The sequence below is a fragment of the Dermacentor albipictus genome, unplaced genomic scaffold (genome assembly GCF_038994185.2).
Source record: "Dermacentor albipictus isolate Rhodes 1998 colony unplaced genomic scaffold, USDA_Dalb.pri_finalv2 scaffold_212, whole genome shotgun sequence".
NCBI classification, from domain to species: Eukaryota; Metazoa; Arthropoda; class Arachnida; order Ixodida; family Ixodidae; genus Dermacentor; species Dermacentor albipictus.
The window spans coordinates 29708-38422 of record NW_027225766.1 but is presented as its reverse complement, the minus strand read 5'-3'; the positions used below and the strand labels follow the sequence as shown (position 1 = coordinate 38422).

Sequence of the window (8715 nt, the reverse complement as noted above, 5' to 3'; positions counted from 1 at the left end):
ATTTGGGTGAACGCAGTGGGTGAACGCAACGCACCCGTTCGAACCACCGGGCATAGAGTTTCCTACCCACCGGGTAGCGTGTTTCTATTTACGCCCAAGCCCAGCGCTCGACCGCTGCGCCGCCATGCGCCACTCGCGCGTACCACGCTTCTGGGTACTTTTTTTGCTGAAGCACCACGGCAAGCGCTCTAAATCCCCTAGATTCTTCTAGGTACTTGGGGGACTAGGGATGTGTTCCACGCCTGGGCGCGCAGTCTGCTTCGCCAGCTCGCCAATGGCCTTCGGCGACGCCCCGCCGTTCTACGCGTTTGGGTCTTCGGCAAGAACTCCGTTGTTTTTGTGCGCATACACTGCGGGTCTACGCAGAGTGTAGAGGTAAGCATTTCCTTGTTTTTGTTTCTGAACTTGGTGTGATACTTTGGCATCGCTGTGTGGCGGCTGCGTCTTGGCTGTTGTGTGGGCTGGGAGAAGGCAAACGTTATATACTGAACGCTATACTGGGGACGTATTCTGCAACGTTCGCCGCGGCGAACTTTTCGCACTGGCCACGCCTCCGCCGTTGCGGCGCGCGCTGAATGGCTGCTTTGACAAAACCGGAAATTCACTTGCGCCACCTGAATTTCCGGTTTTGTCAAAGCAGCCATTCAGCGCGCGCCGCTACGGCGGAGGCGTGGCCAGTGCGAAAAGTTCGCCGCGGCGAACGTTTCAGAATACGTCCCCTGGTGCAGTAACCCGCGTTTCTCACCGGAGATTAAGCGTACGCTTCCGTCTTTTGATGCTGGTGTCTCAGCTTCACTGAAGAAGTCGCAAATACACTGTGAAAATTGTGGCATTTGAAACAGATCAGCCCACGAAACATGCTTTTTAATTGCTAACGCGCTTCTGACTGGTGTTGTAAGTCGCGAGCCACGTTTTTCTTCGCGAAATATGTGTTCAGCCGCCAAGTTCTGCAACACCAAGTCAGAACTTAGCCGTTTTTGTAACCCACGTTGCGTGGTATACGCACCGCGTTCAACGAATTTCAATTTTTATCATAATGTGGTCTTAGTTTTATGTACCCTTCCTGTTTCATGTAGAAACGTTTTCTACGCTAGATTTCCCTATTTCACTCATGTGATTAATGGCTCTATTACTTTTTTTTTGTGATCATTTTGTACCATGCTGTGCCAAAATTGGTGATTGGTGAATTGGCTTCTATTTTCCTGTTTGCAGTACTACATTCAACCACTGTGGTCACGGTTTGGGTCTTTTGAAAAAGTTACAAGCGATTTAGTTGACGTATGGGTTTACTCTCTTCAACTGCTAAAAAATACAATGTGTAAACATATTTTTATTTACCTTGAATTTAACTCTTTCATATAATTAATACCTGGTTGACTCTAGGTGCAGTTTTTGACGCCTTAGAGATTCTCAAGCACTGATCTATCACTTTTGCTTGACTTAATAATTGCTTTAGTGTCCCTTTAACAAGTCCTGTAACTGAAATAACTCGCCTTTTGCATGTGTCTCATCCCGTGTGCTGCAGGGCACTGCCCTCAGCCTTGTTCTTCAACTCCTTAATAATGAATTGCCACATCATATTGCTATCAAAATATGTCCTAACATAGTTGGCTGCATGCCGTACCTTGAGGCTCCATTGGTCAGATTACTTTTAACATTGAGTTCACATACTCTCCATGTATCTGACACTGGGCAAATGAGCTCTAGCTTCTGTTGTACTGTCGCATGATGATGCACTAGTGAAGTCGGATTGTGCACGTGTCTTGAGTACTCCCGTTCTTTCAAGGAAAGTGGGTTCGTCATATCATCTTATGTGGAAGTTTGAAGATGATTGTGTTTGTTCTGCAGTTTACCCCATTGCTGCCATTACTTATGAAAGTGTGATGATATTGAGATAAATAACGACAGCTGACGCCTGTGGGATTTCATATTATGATTACAGAATACATTTTCTGTCATCACTGCTAATGAATTATTCTTGGCTTTCCTGTTGGGCACAAGCTTGCCAAAATAAAGCTTTATTTTCATTTGTTGCTTTTTTTTTCTGCCATCTGGAGCGCTCCAGCCAGTGCGTGACAGTACCTTAAAAAATTCCTTGCTACAAGGCATGCCTGAATATGTTGGTCTCCTGCACGCTATTGACTTGTCTTGGTGTAAACAAATCAAAGTGCGAAAAATAGATAACTTGCATATGTCCTGCACTTATTTCATGTAGCTATCAAAAAACTAACTTGCTGGCCTCGCGCCCACTTGTCTAATCTGTGAGTGCTTGTAAGCGGTAAACATTAATGCAATAATATTAGCTGGACTGCATGTACAAAGAACTAAGACGTGCACATATGCCGATACTCACTTCCTTACAAATCTAAATAAAGAAAACTAACCCCACCTTAGATTTAGGTAAGACTATCCTACTGAATGTCTTACCTAAATGGTAATATTACTCCAGTTTAGCTCCATACTTACAGTTTGCAGAAGGAACAATTGCCATATCTAAGAACATTAATATTCTCACCTTTTAGCCATGTGTATTCATTGTCACCTTTTATTTTATGTTTTCAAGTAAATATATTAACAATAAAAGTAGTGAGGATCATAAGCGCAGGCACTGTAACTTCAGCCAAGCGCATCAGTAACTCTAGATGAATCCACACTGACATGGAAAAAAATCCTCAGATTCGTGTTTTAGAAAGGGCAACAGATCTTTGAGATAGTGGTTGGTAAGTTTGGCAAAAATAGAAGTTTGATGGATGGCCGCTTAGTTGGCTTACATATTTCATGTGAAATGTTTTGAGTATAATTCATGGTATGTTTACTAAGAGGTGGTTCATGATCATTAGTCTCATTTGCTTGTTCAAGCTGGAATGTGATGTCCATTGTCAGTACTCAGTTATAAGAACTTCACTAAATGATTAGAGCAAATGTTGCGTGTCAATATCGAAGGACGCAGATTGTTGTGAAAGAGAAACAAGAAAGAATAGTAGGCTGCCAATGAAAACAATTTAATCTTTAAACGTGTCAACAGCAGTTGCAAAACAACTTGGCACATTTGCGCGGCAAAAACATAACAGACAGTACAACAGAGAACAAAAGGTGAAATGTGAAGTCACAGAGGAGAGGTGGCAAAGAAAATAAAGAGCTGTACAATGCCAAAAGGATATGGTACAGAACGAAGATAGCATTTTGTTCAGCTCATCTTACGTCTCTTCCATGGTTACCTTTTTCATGCAGTGCATCGTCTACCTCTATTATGCATTTCTGTGGCATCAAGGCATGTCTTGATGTTGCATCATGGCGTGTATTGGTGCTGGTCGCATATCTAATCAACACAGGACTAACGCTACAAAAAAATTAAAATGGCGTGCTTCATAATGAAATCATGGTTTTGGCATTTAAAACCCAGAATTAAATATTAAAAAAATTCACACTCTATTCACACTAGGTTGAGAACGACACAAACAGAGCTAGAAATGTTCCTGTGACCAAAGTAACAAAATTTACCAAGAGCGCCAGTGTAACACTGCCAATCACAATTTACTGAGGTGTGAGCAACCGAGGGCCACCATGTGGCATCAATGTTTGAAGCACAACTTATGCGCAAGGCTGGCAACTTGCAAGCTGAACGGATGCTATTCATACAATGCTTTGGGCTGTACCTTACTGCTACCAATCAAGAAGCCCTGCCTGATAAACAAAAGCTAGCCCTACAGCTCACTATAACCACAGCACTGGTGGTTTTTACACACAAAATGAACGAGTGGAGGACAGCTGAAGTGCAAGCAGGATCGCCAATGCAGAGCACGAGACAGTGCTCGACCTGAACCAGTGCTCATCGCTACGGACCTTTCTGCATTCATGGCCCATGTTCAGTAAACATCTTTTTACTTGCAAACCTAGATATTGTAAGCACTATTAACATACTTCGTCATTTTAATTTGTACATAGCCATCATCATCTTCCCTGTTCTACTTCTTCACGCATGAGCTGGGGCATTTCCTTTTTGGAATAAAAAGCGCTTGACAGCTTGGTTAGTCTCAGTCTTACAATATTAGTGCTAGATTTCAATACAAATAGCAATATCATCCTTGAAAAGTCGCTTGAAGCAATGGCACTACGAAGGCAACAGAACTAGAGGTGGACTCTTGGTAATGTGCGGATGCTGCATGAAGTATTTAAACCACCTCAAGAAGGGACAGACAATTGATATAGGGTTCAGGAGCAGCTGGCTATGCAATTTCATAAAAATAACAAACTGCAAAAGGAAAGGGGCACGTTAGCATTAGTAACCACTGCAATCAGACTTTGTGAGCTACAATTACTGCTTAAAAATCATCCTAGTGCAGGCCGAAAATGGGCATTGTCGATGACAGATGATGTGTGTTCAACGTATTCACTGTCCTTAAGCATGCTGAGACATATTTAGTGGGTCAACTGTGAGGTCTCCATAAAGTTTGAGTTCTTAATGGCATTTGGCCCCAGGTACATCATCCCGCACACTTTGGCTGAGCACATGTCCACGTTTTGTTTTCCTTTTTCCAGCTGTTCTTGGTCGGCCGGCAGGAATGCGTCCCGAACCTCTCGGTAGGCCAGGTCGGCGCCTTGCCAAGCTTGTTGGTTGTACCTTAATTTTTTTACCATGCCTGATAGCCCTTCCCATGGCCTTTTGCTTCAACATGTATGCAAACACAGCGCTGCTGGTGTTCAACTTTAACAGGTCTTCTGTTATGGACTTGATAACAGCAGCATACTGAGGAATGCATTCACCAAGTCCATGGGCGCGCTGGTATGCTTCATTGAATGCAGCACACTCTTTTTTGTGGTCCTGCGAAAAGTCACGTAAATGAACATGTTTAAATCTTGAAAGTCCTTTAAGCCAACAAATGTTTTTTGCTTTGAAGTGATGTTTGCTAAAGCCAACGCACTTACATATGTGTTAAAAGAAAAAGCCAAAGAAGAGAACAGGGACGCAGACGGATGAAGCCATCAAAAATACACTCCTTTGATAAGTTGTTCAAGTCATGTTCTAGTTTGTGGACATCTTAACAGAGTACATTTTCTAGAAATCTACAAGCTATAGATAGAGATTGTATATTAGCCATTAAAAACAGGCTATATTCGGCACCCAAAAAATGCACCTAAAGGTATATTTTAGGTGCTGTAGAGGCCACAATATGCACAAGCTGTTTGCACACAGTAATTTTTTTTGGCATGTGCGAATAGTAGATTTTGAGCTAGCAAATATTGATTTTGGATGAACATTTTCTCAATCGAATATTGAATAGCTGTTGTGTAGAGAATTGACTGCAAACTTGAATGAATGAATGAATGAATGAATGAATGAATGAATGAATGAATGAATGAACTTTTTTAATTTATCAGGGTGAAACAGGGGCTTATGGAATGTAACTACTGAATATTGTACTAATTGTTCTGTGGAAGAATGAGATCAAACTTTGGTACTGTAGGACTTGTTAAATAAATGTCAAAAACTATAAAGAGGTTAATTGATAGTAAAGCATGGTGCAACTGCCTTTGTGAATGCAGTAAGTTAATGAGAAGAAACAAAAGTAAAACAGTGCACGCATTAACAATTAGACTACAGCTATGACTAGAAGTATAAAGGGGATGGTGCCATAAGCCATAACAGTGCTTTCACCTTAATTAGACATCTCAATTACACTTAATAGACATCTTGCTGCTCATACTGACACTGTAGCCAGCACGTGCATACACGTAAGCGAATGCTTACGTGTATGCATGGTATATATGCTTCACTGCATGACACACTAGTATTGCGACGAAGCGGAATCAAAAAGACCGATTATTACTATTACACTTTGAAAAACTATTTTTGTTGTGAATATAGAATTGCACAATATTCAAAACTACTAGTAAAGTTATGTCTCATATCTACCTTAAAGTACAAAAGCCTTCACTTAGGGGAGGAACAGTATTGTGCAACCCTTCATAGTCTATACACTTGGTTGGATTTGTGACAGGCTACCACATGGACTAATAGAATGTTGCAGCAAACCTGTCATTTCATACAGTTCCTGATGAAATGAGCAGGTAATGGAGATATAAGGGCTACACTTCTTACAATGCATCCAGTGCCACTTGCTTGCACAGAAATTGAGATGCTAAAATTTCAATTGGCATCTATAGGCATGTAGATTAGAAAATTGATAACTCACAGGCACCATCAAATTTCTGATAAATTTCTTCATAACCCATAAATTCTAATCTTCTGCCTTTGATTTGAAGAAATGGAGATATAATTCAGTGCCTGCTCCTGAATGACAGCTTAGTGATATTCTTCAAAAGTTGTAGGTATTTTACTGCATGCCAAAATTATGGTAACGTTTCTTGTTAAAAAAGAAAGCCACATGAGCTTATCACTGTTCCCCCTCCTAATCATTTAAAGTGAATGCCTTCCTTTGGACGCGTTACCCATTATTGATGTTTGGGCACCAACTGGTAATGGAAGCCGAGTGGCACTGGCTAGGTTAAGTAAGCTAAAAGGTGGAAGAGTTGTATGTAGCCCTAATTGGATATCTTAAAAAGTTATTCACATTTCTAGATATACTTAGCACACTATAAGAGCTGTATAATGCTAGACCTAAGCATTTAGGCAGAAGCTTTTTGGTGGCAATGAAGTTTGAAAAGGAGGTAAGGGTCATGCATTGGTTGACAAAAGGAACAACTGTAGTGTATAGGAAAAAAAATTTACTCTTCCCACTGCTGTAGAAAGCAGAGAGAACAGCTAGTGAAATCAAAGTACCTAACTTTCAAATCAATACTAAGAAGAATTAGTGGATATAGACAAGTCGTGTAATGCATAGTACTATAAATGCTGGTGTAATTGTGTGATGGACGCATCTTTTCTATGTTGATAGTGTTGAATCAAACCTGTTCAGAATTGAGCTCGTCACATTTTATAAAGGAAAATGCTATCAAAACCTCGTACCAGATGTATTTGGCCCAAGTCAGCCATCTCTCCTTGCACCTCTGGCGCTGTGGAGATTGTCTGCGTCTCCTGCCCTACGTCTTTGTGCGAAGTCGATGGTCCTGCTTCGCACACAGATGAGGGTGCCAAGGTGAGGGCATGTGCAGTCAAAGGCATGAAAAAGCCTGCTGCTGGACAACGCTTTCCGAGGGCAAGCTGGCCAAGCTCTGTGCGGTCTCCAACTGTCAGCTCCGGGCTGTTCGGGAAAGCACCACCAAAGGCTTGTTGCACAGCAGCCTGGTGCTTACAGAAAGCACCCTGGTTCCCTGCCCTGCAGCTGCATAGCCCACTGTCCGCCCATACCTCATATGTCCCAGTTCCAGAAGAATTCGGAACATGGTAGCAATTTTGTTCTACTTTTAGAATTGATTTTGGGGGGGATTCCGGCATTTCTTGCAGAAGGTGCTCTTAGCCAATTCGGTGGTTAGGTTCCCGATTGCGTGCGTGGCGCAGCAGCCGTGTTTCGAAATATTTCTCCCAATTACTAATCACAAATTCAATTAAAGCTACTGCATTGTAGGCTTTTGTTCTGTTTAGGATGATGTCCTTTAGAATACGGACAGAAGCCTCCGAATAGTTGTGTTTTGGCCTCTTGTTAGCACACCAGTACGATACAAGAGCACCCACTCACATTGGCGCAAAAGAAACGTGTTCATCTCTGAACATAGGGCATATGAGGCAAGGACTGAAGCTCTGCAATGGCTGTCTCCAGTTTGTGCTCCTCCTTTGCATAGAGAATCTGAAACACCAGTTCAAGCATGCATTTTTTATTAGCATTTTGTTTTCAGCATATCTCGTTATCTGCTATTTCCATTTCTCTGTTAAAGCAGAGTTTTGCAGCCATTGAAAAGTATAACTTTTCCAGAAAAGATTTCCACATGGAAAGTGTACAGTATCATGATATATTCCTTTTTTTTCATTTCATTGTACGTGTCAGTGATAGCAGTAACTTTGCTTTCCGTATGACTTCTCTTCAGCTACATATTTTTTTTTTACTTTACAATAACTTGTATGCTGTGTTCCTTTTCTTCTGTTACTGTTAAAAAAGATTGCCAAATTTCATGCTAATTCGACACTACATGCACAGGCCTTTGGGAAAAGGCAGTAAAAGGTGCTGTGTTTTATTGGTTATAACTTATCAAAAAATATATTTAAGTGGTGATAATGTCACTTGAAAAATAAATTATTACAAGATAGTGGAAATTCAATATCCAATTCTTAGTGTAGGTTCTGTGCCTATCAGCATGGGTCATGTGGGCTCACTGCTTAGTCCCTCCAAGCGTGCTCTTTTTCTGCCTTTTAATGGGAATCACATTTCTAACAAATAGTAGTTTTTCTAGTGATGTGTGTTTGTGAGTGCATGTGTGTGACATTCTTTTCTGTACTATGCGTTCTGGTTCATGCTAGCCAAAGAAAAGTCATGGCCAAAATTTCCTGGTTGCTCTTATTAATCTCAATTGAAAGCTGTTCAGTTGAAAGAGCTTAGAGATAGCACTGCATGTGCGGAAGCATGAAAATAATTTTTGCAACTTTTCTGCTCTAATTATGAATAAATTACTTGGTGTGGAGAGACAGGATTGCTGCATTGTTTTGGTATTTAATTTGTATAGAGTATGCAGCAAACAAGAAAAAATTAAAATATATAAAAGGGTATGAACACACTAATAAGGCTGTTGAGTTTAGAGTGACACAAGAGGCCTTCGCTGGAA

The 8715-nt window shown here is 41.1% G+C and overlaps 1 long non-coding RNA gene across 1 annotated transcript; it reads right to left on the bottom strand.

Annotated features, from left to right (window-relative positions):
* Positions 1 to 1295: 1295 nt before the first annotated feature.
* Positions 1296 to 7106, bottom strand: LOC139053783 (uncharacterized). Its single transcript, XR_011510775.1, has 3 exons — positions 6968 to 7106; positions 4182 to 4822; positions 1296 to 2001 (listed from the first exon to the last, which is right to left on the bottom strand). It is a non-coding gene; the product is annotated as an uncharacterized lncRNA (long non-coding RNA).
* Between the last annotated feature and the right edge of the window lie 1609 nt (positions 7107 to 8715).